This window comes from Salvelinus namaycush, chromosome 16 (genome assembly GCF_016432855.1).
Source record: "Salvelinus namaycush isolate Seneca chromosome 16, SaNama_1.0, whole genome shotgun sequence".
NCBI classification, from domain to species: domain Eukaryota; kingdom Metazoa; phylum Chordata; class Actinopteri; order Salmoniformes; family Salmonidae; genus Salvelinus; species Salvelinus namaycush.
Window position 1 is genome coordinate 46,333,090 of NC_052322.1, and position 13,053 is coordinate 46,346,142.

Sequence of the window (13,053 nt, forward strand, 5' to 3'; positions counted from 1 at the left end):
TAGTGCCCTACTATTTACTATATACAGTAGACCTAGTGCCCTACCTAGTGCTCTACTATTTACTATATACAGTAGACCTAGTGCCCTACCTAGTGCACTACTATTTACTATATACAGTAGACCTAGTGCCCTACCTAGTGCCCTACTATTTACTATATACAGTAGACCTAGTGCCCTACTATTTACTATATACAGTAGACCTAGTGCCCTACCTAGTGCCCTACTATTCACTATATACAGTAGACCTAGTGCCCTACTATTTACTATATACAGTAGACCTAGTGCCCTACTATTTACTATATACAGTAGACCTAGTGCCCTACTATTTACTATATACAGTAGACCTAGTGCCCTACCTAGTGCCCTACTATTTACTATATACAGTAGACCTAGTGCCCTACTATTTACTATATACAGTAGACCTAGTGCCCTACTATTTACTATATACAGTAGACCTAGTGCCCTACCTAGTGCCCTACTATTTACTATATACAGTAGACCTAATGCTCTACTATTTACTATATACAGTAGACCTAGTGCCCTACCTAGTGCCCTACTATTTACTATATACAGTAGACCTAGTGCCCTACTATTTACTATATACAGTAGACCTAGTGCCCTACCTAGTGCCCTACTATTCACTATATACAGTAGACCTAGTGCCCTACTATTTACTATATACAGTAGACCTAGTGCCCTACTATTTACTATATACAGTAGACCTGGTGCCCTACTATTTACTATATACAGTAGACCTAGTGCCCTACCTAGTGCCCTACTATTTACTATATACAGTAGACCTAGTGCCCTACCTAGTGCCCTACTATTTACTATATACAGTAGACCTAGTGCCCTACTATTTACTATATACAGTAGACCTAGTGCCCTACTATTTACTATATACAGTAGACCTAGTGCCCTACCTAGTGCCCTACTATTTACTATATACAGTAGACCTAGTGCTCTACTATTTACTATATACAGTAGACCTAGTGCCCTACCTAGTGCCCTACTATTTACTATATACAGTAGACCTAGTGCCCTACTATTTACTATATACAGTAGACCTAGTGCCCTACTATTTACTATATACAGTAGACCTAGTGCCCTACTATTTACTATATACAGTAGACCTAGTGCCCTACTATTTACTATATACAGTAGACCTAGTGCCCTACTATTTACTATATACAGTAGACCTGGTGCCCTACTATTTACTATATACAGTAGACCTAGTGCCCTACCTAGTGCCCTACTATTTACTATATACAGTAGACCTAGTGCCCTACCTAGTGCCCTACTATTTACTATATACAGTAGACCTAGTGCCCTACTATTTACTATATACAGTAGACCTAGTGCCCTACTATTTACTATATACAGTAGACCTAGTGCCCTACCTAGTGCCCTACTATTTACTATATACAGTAGACCTAGTGCCCTACTATTTACTATATACAGTAGACCTAGTGCCCTACTATTTACTATATACAGTAGACCTAGTGCCCTACTATTTACTATATACAGTAGACCTAGTGCCCTACTATTTACTATATACAGTAGACCTAGTGCCCTACCTAGTGCCCTACTATTTACTATATACAGTAGACCTAGTGCTCTACTATTTACTATATACAGTAGACCTAGTGCCCTACCTAGTGCCCTACTATTTACTATATACAGTAGACCTAGTGCCCTACTATTCACTATATACAGTAGACCTAGTGCCCTACTATTTACTATGTACGGTAGACCTAGTGCCCTACTATTTACTATATACAGTAGACCTAGTGCCCTACTATTCACTATATACAGTAGACCTAGTACATTTTTGCGAAAGTTACCAGAATTTTGCAACCCTAGCTAAAATGAATTATTTCTCGCACTAGAGGGCCATCCGATTATGTAGTATTCAGTGTAGAATCAAGATTAGTGCATCTGTAACAGAGTTGGTTCAGGGGACACAACTTGTGTGATGAATAACCTTGTCTGATACCTGAAGCTCCCTGAGCTATTGCCTTGGCTTTAGCAAAGCCGTATAACACTGTCTTGTGGTTCGAATCCCTGACGGTTACATCCATAGAGATGTTTAGAGATCGCAATGTTGTATCTGTCCCAATAGGGCATCTGTGAGTGCACGAGCAGCTTCATTGAAGTAATCCATTTTCTTCTTCTACTAATTGTATGAGTTAGTAAATAAACTGAAAGGGTCCACACTGGTCCCGTGTGGCTCAGTTGGTAGAGCATGGCGCTTGCAACGCCAGGGTTGTGGGTTCATTCCCCACGGGGGGACCAGGATGAATATGTATGAACTTTCCAATTTGTAAGTCGCTCTGGATAAGAGCGTCTGCTAAATGACTTAAATGTAAATGTAAATGTACTGCCCCCTGGAGGGTGTTGACTGAACAGGCATAAAGACAAGGTTGGTGATTTACTGCCCCCTGGAGGGTGTTGTCTGAATAGGTATAAAGACAAGGACTGTAAACTAGGTTCAGGACTGTTGCTGCCACCATGACTGTAAACTAGGTTCAGGACTGTTGCTCTCACCATGACTGTAAACTAGGTTCAGGACTGTTGCTGCCACCATGGGGCATCTGTCAGAATGCAAATGTTGAGACTTGGGAGGAGGGTTTGGACGGAAGCTATGAGTTGGGGCTTGTAAGGCCTGTTGGTAGGAAGGATGTGTTCGGAGTTGTGGCTTGTAAGGCCTGTTGGTAGGAAGGATGTGTTAGGAGTTGTGGCTTGTAAGGCCTGTTGGTAGGAAGGATGTGTTAGGAGTTGTGGCTTGTAAGGCCTGTTGGTAGGAAGGATGTGTTCGGAGTTGTGGCTTGTAAGGCCTGTTGGTAGGAAGGATGTGTTCGGAGTTGTGGCTTGTAAGGCCTGTTGGTAGGAAGGATGTGTTCGGAGTTGTGGCTTGTAAGGCCTGTTGGTAGGAAGGATGTGTTCGGAGTTGTGGCTTGTAAGGCCTGTTGGTAGGAAGGATGTGTTAGGAGTTGTGGCTTGTAAGGCCTGTTGGTAGGAAGGATGTGTTAGGAGTTGTGGCTTGTAAGGCCTTGGAGACAGGATTAATGTGGTGGTCTGGAAGGGAGATATAACATTAGAGACACATCAACATAAAGGAGCAAACATGACAAAGTACAGCCAGGTGACTATTACAGAGAATGGGCTTATTATAACTACAAACTTAGGAGGCTGCCAGGATGAAACATAAGGAGGACTAGTTTATTACTGGCCACTCATTCTAAACCTGACTGTAACTCTTTGTTAAGGGCTTCAGTGACTTCATTAGTTGTGGTTGCTGATGCGTATATGATTGCATCATCAGCATACATGGACACACAGGCTTTGTTTAATGCCAGTGGCAGGTCATTGGTAAAAATAGAAAAGAGTAGAGGGCTAAGAGTGCTGCCCTGCGGTACACCGCACGTTACATGTTTAACATTAGAGAAGCTTCCATTAAAGAAAACTCTCTGAGTTCTATTAGATAGATGGCTCTGAAACCACGATATGGCAGAGGTTGAAAAGCCACAACATGTGTTTATTCAACAACAGGTTATGGTCATAAATATCAACGGCTGCACTGAAATCTAACAATACAGCTCCCACAATCTTCTTATTATGCATTTTCTTTCAACCACTCATTTGTGTCAGTGCAGTACATGTGAGTGCCCTTCTCTATAAACATGCTGAAAGTTTGTTGTTAAATTGTATCTGGTCAAACACCATTTTTTCCTAAAGTTTGCTAAGATTCAGCAGCAAGCTAATTAATGTTAGAACAAATAAAGGGTGCTTTATCATTATCGGGTAATGGAATGACTTTGGCTGCCCTTCAGGCATGAGGACATTTAAAAAAAAAAAATCCAGACCCAGATTAAAGATATAACAGACAGGAGTGGCTATAAAGTCAGCTATCATCCTCAGTAGCTTTCCATCTAGCTCGTCAATACCAGGTGGTTTCTCATTATCGATGGACAGCAATAATTTTCCCACCTCACCCACACTAACTTTACAAAACTCAAAATTGTCGATTTTTTTCTTTCATTATTAGGTCTACTTATTATACTATGCAATGTGTTACCTATTACCTGGAGTTGTGGGTTCGGACCACGGACAATTCCTAACCAGGCTTGGCCGACCTGACTGTAGTCATCCAGAACCCAGGGGATAATAGAATAGAAAACAAACTTTTTTTAAAAAACATTTCTGAACGAATCTGAAATGTGTCTTTTGCCTCTAAGCCGACAGGACCAATGGTGCCTACTATCTCAATAGTAATCAACTGCAGCCCGCAATTTGGTGCGTTCCTGCATCCTGAACCCCTCCCCTCAAGCATCCCATTACTTCCTTCATGTACACCCCCCCCCCCACCCCCCCCCCCCCCCCCCACCCCCTCTCAATAACCCCATCGGCTCCTGCATGAACACCATTCTTTACTAACTTTCCACAGTGTGGAGCAATTTCATTTGCGATCCTGCATCTATGTTCAACACCACACTTCCCCTCACCAAAGCTTCATATCTTGTTGCTATTTTCACTAGCAGGGAGCTGACAGCAGATGGTGCAGTTGTGCCTCTATTGGCCTCAAGGTCACTGCAGCAAACAGTCATGGAGGATGGATGGTCGTGATACTGTAGCATGGCCATCTGCCTCTGCTCTGCCTAGCTGCGTGACAGGGGGAAGCTGCATCACAGCACTCTCTCGATTCCTTGCACCCTCTCTTCTTGCCTCGTTCTTGAATCATCCCATTGGAAAAGAAGGGACGAGGAGAGGGACCTTGGAACTTCTCCTCAAATACAGTTGAAGAGGAGAGAGGAGGCTAGGAGAGAGGAGTCAAGGTGAGAGGATGCGAGGAGAGAGGAGGCAAGGAGAGAGGATGTGAGGAGAGAGGAGGTGAGGAGAGAGGAGTCGAGGAGAGAGGAGGCAAGGAGAGAGGAGGCGAGGAGAGAGGATGTGAGGAAAGAGGAGGCGAGGAGAGAGGAGGCAAGGAGAGAGGAGGCGAGGAGAGAGGATGCGAATAATCACAGAAAGACAAATTGAGATAGAGCCTGAAGTAAGCTGCATCACAGCATGATCAGCATCACAGCTGCATGACAGTAGACTATCCATGATCAGCATCATCGAAAGCTCAGCTCAGCCTCAGTGAGGAGGAGAACCACTATACCCCTACTGCCTTTCACACATCAGCTAGCAATACATGATTCAGCCAGGAAATTCCTCTTCACAAAATGGAGGTCTAGCCTCTGAACTGTCACTGTGTGTAGGTCCTTTATTCAGCATGGCCCCTTCTGGTTCTCTATGGTCTGGCCCCTTCTGGTTCTCTATGGTCTGGCCTTCTGGCTCTCTATGGTCTGGCCCCTTCTGGTTCTCTATGGTCTGGCCCCTTCTGGTTCTCTATGGTCTGGCCTTCTGGCTCTCTATGGTCTGGCCCCTTCTGGTTCTCTATGGTCTGGCCTTCTGGTTCTCTATGGTCTGGCCCCTTCTGGTTCTCTATGGTCTGGCCCCTTCTGGTTCTCTATGGTCTGGCCCCTTCTGGTTCTCTATGGTCTGGCCCCTTCTGGTTCTCTATGGTCTGGCCCCTTCTGGTTCTCTATGGTCTGGCCCCTTCTGGTTCTCTATGGTCTGGCCCCTTCTGGTTCTCTATGGTCTGGCCCCTTCTGGTTCTCTATGGTCTGGCCCCTTCTGGTTCTCTATGGTCTGGCCTTCTGGCTCTCTATGGTCTGGCCTTCTGGCTCTCTATGGTCTGGCCCCTTCTGGTTCTCTATGGTCTGGCCCCTTCTGGTTCTCTATGGTCTGGCCCCTTCTGGTTCTCTATGGTCTGGCCCCTTCTGGTTCTCTATGGTCTGGCCCCTTCTGGTTCTCTATGGTCTGGCCTTCTGGCTCTCTATGGTCTGGCCTTCTGGTTCTCTATGGTCTGGCCTTCTGGCTCTCTATGGTCTGGCCCCTTCTGGTTCTCTATGGTCTGGCCCCTTCTGGTTCTCTATGGTCTGGCCCCTTCTGGTTCTCTATGGTCTGGCCCCTTCTGGTTCTCTATGGTCTGGCCCCTTCTGGTTCTCTATGGTCTGGCCCCTTCTGGTTCTCTATGGTCTGGCCCCTTCTGGTTCTCTATGGTCTGGCCCCTTCTGGTTCTCTATGGTCTGGCCCCTTCTGGTTCTCTATGGTCTGGCCCCTTCTGGTTCTCTATGGTCTGGCCCCTTCTGGTTCTCTATGGTCTGGCCCCTTCTGGTTCTCTATGGTCTGGCCTTCTGGCTCTCTATGGTCTGGCCCCTTCTGGTTCTCTATGGTCTGGCCCCTTCTGGTTCTCTATGGTCTGGCCCCTTCTGGTTCTCTATGGTCTGGCCCCTTCTGGTTCTCTATGGTCTGGCCCCTTCTGGTTCTCTATGGTCTGGCCCCTTCTGGTTCTCTATGGTCTGGCCCCTTCTGGTTCTCTATGGTCTGGCCCCTTCTGGTTCTCTATGGTCTGGCCCCTTCTGGTTCTCTATGGTCTGGCCTTCTGGTTCTCTATGGTCTGGCCCCTTCTGGTTCTCTATGGTCTGGCCCCTTCTGGTTCTCTATGGTCTGGCCCCTTCTGGTTCTCTATGGTCTGGCCCCTTCTGGTTCTCTATGGTCTGGCCCCTTCTGGTTCTCTATGGTCTGGCCCCTTCTGGTTCTCTATGGTCTGGCCCCTTCTGGTTCTCTATGGTCTGGCCCCTTCTGGTTCTCTATGGTCTGGCCCCTTCTGGTTCTCTATGGTCTGGCCTTCTGGCTCTCTATGGTCTGGCCTTCTGGCTCTCTATGGTCTGGCCCCTTCTGGTTCTCTATGGTCTGGCCCCTTCTGGTTCTCTATGGTCTGGCCCCTTCTGGTTCTCTATGGTCTGGCCCCTTCTGGTTCTCTATGGTCTGGCCCCTTCTGGTTCTCTATGGTCTGGCCTTCTGGCTCTCTATGGTCTGGCCTTCTGGTTCTCTATGGTCTGGCCTTCTGGCTCTCTATGGTCTGGCCCCTTCTGGTTCGCTATGGTCTGGCCCCTTCTGGTTCTCTATGGTCTGGCCCCTTCTGGTTCTCTATGGTCTGGCCCCTTCTGGTTCTCTATGGTCTGGCCCCTTCTGGTTCTCTATGGTCTGGCCCCTTCTGGTTCTCTATGGTCTGGCCTTCTGGTTCTCTATGGTCTGGCCCCTTCTGGTTCTCTATGGTCTGGCCCCTTCTGGTTCTCTATGGTCTGGCCCCTTCTGGTTCTCTATGGTCTGGCCCCTTCTGGTTCTCTATGGTCTGGCCCCTTCTGGTTCTCTATGGTCTGGCCCCTTCTGGTTCTCTATGGTCTGGCCTTCTGGTTCTCTATGGTCTGGCCCCTTCTGGTTCTCTATGGTCTGGCCCCTTCTGGTTCTCTATGGTCTGGCCTTCTGGTTCTCTATGGTCTGGCCCCTTCTGGTTCTCTATGGTCTGGCCCCTTCTGGTTCTCTATGGTCTGGCCCCTTCTGGTTCTCTATGGTCTGGCCCCTTCTGGTTCTCTATGGTCTGGCCCCTTCTGGTTCTCTATGGTCTGGCCCCTTCTGGTTCTCTATGGTCTGGCCTTCTGGTTCTCTATGGTCTGGCCCCTTCTGGTTCTCTATGGTCTGGCCCCTTCTGGTTCTCTATGGTCTGGCCCCTTCTGGTTCTCTATGGTCTGGCCCCTTCTGGTTCTCTATGGTCTGGCCTTCTGGTTCTCTATGGTCTGGCCTTCTGGTTCTCTATGGTCTGGCCCCTTCTGGCTCTCTATGGTCTGGCCCCTTCTGGTTCTCTATGGTCTGGCCCCTTCTGGTTCTCTATGGTCTGGCCTTCTGGTTCTCTATGGTCTGGCCTTCTGGTTCTCTATGGTCTGGCCCCTTCTGGTTCTCTATGGTCTGCTCAGCTACATGGCAGTAGGCAGGGCATGATCACAGCTCAGCTGCATGACAGTAGGCTGGGCATGATCACAGCTCAGCTACATGACAGTAGGCTGGGCATGATCACAGCTCAGCTGCATGACAGTAGACTGGGCATGATCACAGCTCAGCTGCATGACAGTAGACTGGGCATGATCACAGCTCAGCTACATGACAGTAGGCTGGGCATGATCACAGCTCAGCTGCATGACAGTAGGCTGGGCATGATCACAGCTCAGCTACATGACAGTAGGCTGGGCATGATCACAGCTCAGCTACATGACAGTAGGCTGGGCATGATCACAGCTCAGCTGCATGACAGTAGACTGGGCATGATCACAGCTCAGCTACATGACAGTAGACTGGGCATGATCACAGCTCAGCTACATGACAGTAGGCTGGGCATGATCACAGCTCAGCTGCATGACAGTAGACTGGGCATGATCACAGCTCAGCTGCATGACAGTAGACTGGGCATGATCACAGCTGCATGGCAGTAGGCTGGCCATGATCACAGCTCAGCTACATGACAGTAGGCAGGGCATGATCACAGCTCAGCTGCATGACAGTAGACTGGGCATGATCACAGCTGCATGGCAGTAGGCTGGGCATGATCACAGCTGCATGACAGTAGGCTGGCCATGATCACAGCTGCATGACAGTAGGCTGGGCATGATCACAGCTGCATGACAGTAGGCAGGGCATGATCACAGCTCAGCTGCATGACAGTAGACTGGGCATGATCACAGCTGCATGACAGTAGGCTGGGCATGATCACAGCTGCATGACAGTAGGCAGGGCATGATCACAGCTGCATGACAGTAGGCAGGGCATGATCACAGCTCAGCTGCATGACAGTAGGCTGGGCATGATCACAGCTGCATGGCAGTAGGCTGGGCATGATCACAGCTGCATGGCAGTAGGCAGGGCATGATCACAGCTGCATGACAGTAGGCTGGGCATGATCACAGCTGCATGGCAGTAGGCTGGGCATGATCACAGCTGCATGGCAGTAGGCAGGGCATGATCACAGCTGCATGACAGTAGGCTGGGCATAATCACAGCTGCATGACAGTAGGCTGGGCATGATCACAGCTGCATGACAGTAGGCAGGGCATGATCACAGCTGCATGACAGTAGGCTGGGCATAATCACAGCTGCATGACAGTAGGCAGGGCATGATCACAGCTGCATGGCAGTAGGCAGGGCATGATCACAGCTCAGCTGCATGACAGTAGGCTGGGCATGATCACAGCTGCATGACAGTAGGCAGGGCATGATCACAGCTGCATGGCAGTAGGCTGGGCATGATCACAGCTGCATGGCAGTAGGCTGGGCATGATCACAGCTGCATGACAGTAGGCTGGGCATAATCACAGCTGCATGGCAGTAGGCTGGGCATGATCACAGCTGCATGGCAGTAGGCAGGGCATGATCACAGCTCAGCTGCATGACAGTAGGCTGGGCATGATCACAGCTGCATGGCAGTAGGCAGGGCATGATCACAGCTACATGACAGTAGGCTGGGCATGATCACAGCTGCATGGCAGTAGGCTGGGCATGGTCACAGCTGCATGGCAGTAGGCTAGGCATGATCACAGCTCAGCTACATGACAGTAGGCTGGGCATGATCACAGCTGCATGGCAGTAGGCAGGGCATGATCACAGCTACATGACAGTAGGCTGGGCATGATCACAGCTGCATGGCAGTAGGCTGGGCATGGTCACAGCTGCATGGCAGTAGGCTAGGCATGATCACAGCTGCATGGCAGTAGGCTGGGCATGGTCACAGCTGCATGGCAGTAGGATGGGCATGATCACAGCTGCATGGCAGTAGGCAGGGCATGATCACAGCTGCATGACAGTAGGCTGGGCATAATCACAGCTGCATGGCAGTAGGCTGGGCATGATCACAGCTCAGCTGTATGACAGTAGGCTGGGCATGATCACAGCTCAGCTGCATGGCAGTAGGCTGGGCATGATCACAGCTCCAGTGAGGAAGAGAACTATAGAAGGGAAAACCCACTATGCTGCTTTTGGCCTCCAGGAATCAGAGAGAAATGTAGCCAGAGATGGTTTGATTTAGTGAGTGCACATGATGATTCAGCCATGAAATCCTCTTCAAAAATGCATGGCAGATCTCCTGAATAGAACAGCATAATCATACGTGAACGTCGTAAGCATAATCATTTGGATTAGGAAGATTTTCCACAGTAGAATATTGCATCCTTATGACACGTTAATGGGAGTGGAGTCCACTCCTTTAGAATCAATAGCTTTATATGGTAGACCTAGACCTGTAATGAAGGCGGTACTAGATGTATAGACTGTTACGTAATAAATAAATCATTGTGTTAATTAACATACTTCTGGGAGGAAAACGTTAACATTATTATAGCAAGCAGCATAGGCTCTCTAACCCACACAGTGAGTGAAATGACGTGCCTCGCCTTCATTTGGACACAGGCCTAGGACACTGAAACACAGGCTGCAAACTAACGTTGGGGCAACAACCAAAAAAAGCCGCGTCTATCTAACGATACCCTGTGTCGTTGCAGAGATCATAGCATATGCTGACGTATTCAACTATGCATCGTTACATCGCCCTTTCCTTGCCCACTCGTGTTGGATCAATTCAACAACTTGTAGCCTATGCCTTTCTTCTGTATATGTGTTTTTTTTTTTAGGCATGTTATCCTTTACGTTTGAGGGGTGATGTTGGGGTATAGAAACCTCCGCATCCTTTCTCCAATCTAATTGTCAGTCTTGATATGGCTTGTGGACGTGCAGTCCGCCTCGCACGCTACTGCCACGTGATTCCCATCCCAGCCAATCAAACGGCGAGGAAGAATCTCTTCCTGATTTGGCCCATTTATCAGCATCGCGGATTGTGACGAGCGCCTTCTCTGTCGACCCGAACGAGAGACAACACTACCCTTGCACACAGTTAAGGCCAGATAAAGGTAAGATGAAGGCGTTCTATTTTCTATTCTTTTGCGAAATTCGTTTTTTGTTGTTGTAATTACTATAAATTGTCTCAAATCGTATAAAATATCGGCTACTTTTGCATAATTTGTCTGATGCCATTTTAGGCCCTACTTTATTTCCCCGTTATCGTATCATCAGAAATGCAGAGTGGTCTCATAAAGTGTTATAATTTTTTTTTTGTCTTTTGCCTTTTCATTTTCAATCTATTAATGACTTTCCTAGTTAAATAAAGGTAAAATAAACTAAATAAATAAATGATGGTGCCTGGCCACGGCTTGCAGCTTGGTAGCTTGTCTATTTTTAACCCGTCCCGTCAGCTGGCGAGATGTCACTCCATTTAGAAACGGCAGTGAGGGGGAAAGGAAAAGGCGTCAAGTTGCAACCACACAGCTAGATAACAGTGTTTTATCACTACTGAAATACTCTGCCACACCTTCCTGTATTTTTTTTCCATAGGCAAAGGCATTTCACTGTTCATTCATTGCTTGTCATGGGGCGGCAGGTAGCCTAGTGCTTTAGTGCTTTTGGCCAGTAACCGAAAGGTCGCCGGTTCGAATCCCCGAGCCGGAAAGGTGGACATAACTGCTGTTCTGCCCTTGAGTCCTCCCCTGACGCCGATGACGTGGACATCGATTAAGGCAGCCTCCCTGCACCTCTCTGATTCAGAGGGGTTGGGTTGGATGCAGAAGACACATTTTCTGTTGAATGCATTCTGTTGTACAACTGACTAGGTATCCCCACCCTTTCCCCGTTCACTTCTATGCAGTGTGGCCAACTACCAGTTTCTGACTGCAATGGTGGACAGAATATTAAATGTAGCAATCTGTTGCAGATACAATGTAGCCAAATGTGGTTACTTTGTTGTTCCCTTTCAGAGATGCTAAGAAATCAATAACCTGCCCAGGGACTGCGGTTGAAAATTAGCCGGCTACCTAAAACCGGCACTTTTACTGAAACGTTGATTAATGTGCACTGTCCCTGTAAAAAAATAAAATCAAACTCAATGTTTCCATTGCACACGCGAAGATAAAATGTTTAAATAAATCGTTTAATTTCTATTTGTTAAAGTTAATCATTAAACTAGGGAGAAAACACAGCAAAATTCTTATTGTCATACCCAGAGATAAATGAAACACGGGCGAAGGAACGAAGCTGAATTAAATACTTGAATGTTAAGTCTTTTATTATTTATTTCAGTGTGAGGAAGACATTTTATAGGAGCCATTTTATAGTAGCCTATCAGCAGGTTCAACTCTATCTTTCTCTGTCTCTGCACACTGAGACAAGAGGGAAAAAACATTGTCGTTATATATGTGTTACAGCTACATGTTATAAGTAATGTGTTATAGCTACATGTTATAAGTAATGTGTTATAGCTGTGTTACCGTTACTACCACACGATTATGTTCTGTTTCTTTAAAATGTCAGGTGACATTAGGTGCTTTGTTGCCCAACTGTAGGCTAAACATTAGTCCTGACCAGTGTTGTGAGTGCTATAGAGAGGACAGTCCTGTCTGTGTGTATTTATGCTTCTATTTATATGGGCTGACATTGGCCCTTCTTCTCCTCTCTGTGCTTTGTAGCCCAGTGGAAAGTTTCCACACCATGGACATTTAATACCAGATCATTTCCCATTGTTCCAGTAGGGGTTGATTGATGGAGTGTGTCTGTCTGGTTTCAGTGGCTAAAGGCTGGAACATGGGGGTTCATTCATCAGGGAAAGTCAGATAAAACCGATGAAAGGAAAATCCATAGTCTGTGTGCAGAACAGTCTAGTACAGACAAGGGCAGGGCAGGCCCGGACCCCAATCTGGTCTAAAATCGAATTTAAAAAAAAAACAGTGAATTAAAATCCATCACTCATGTTATGTATTGGGGAACACAGTCCATTTCACCCGGGGCATCTGGAAAAAGACTGAATATAGAGCCTTGATGTGGTTTAAAATCTCTCTTCTCCAAACATGTTTGAAATGTGAGGTGTTAACTGGGCTGTTTCATAGTAGGGTAATGTTCAGGACATTACAGACTTCACAGTAAATGCTGTTTCATAGTAGGGTAATGTTCAAGACAGGCCTAATACAGACTTCACAGTAAATGCTGTTTCATGGGACATTACAGACTTCACAGTAAATGCTGTTTCATAGTAGGGTAATGTTCAGGACAGGCCTAATACAGACTTCACAGTAAATG

At 47.1% G+C, this 13,053-nt stretch overlaps 1 protein-coding gene across 1 annotated transcript in view; it reads left to right on the forward strand.

Moving 5' to 3' along the window:
• The first annotated feature begins 10,743 nt into the window (after positions 1-10,743).
• The window catches only part of LOC120061507 (enolase-like), a 31,894-nt gene continuing 29,584 nt past the window's right edge, over positions 10,744-13,053 (forward strand). The window contains exon 1 of the mRNA XM_039011388.1: positions 10,744-10,838. The gene's annotated coding sequence lies outside the window, so the exon portion shown is untranslated. The remainder of the gene's footprint in view (positions 10,839-13,053) is intronic.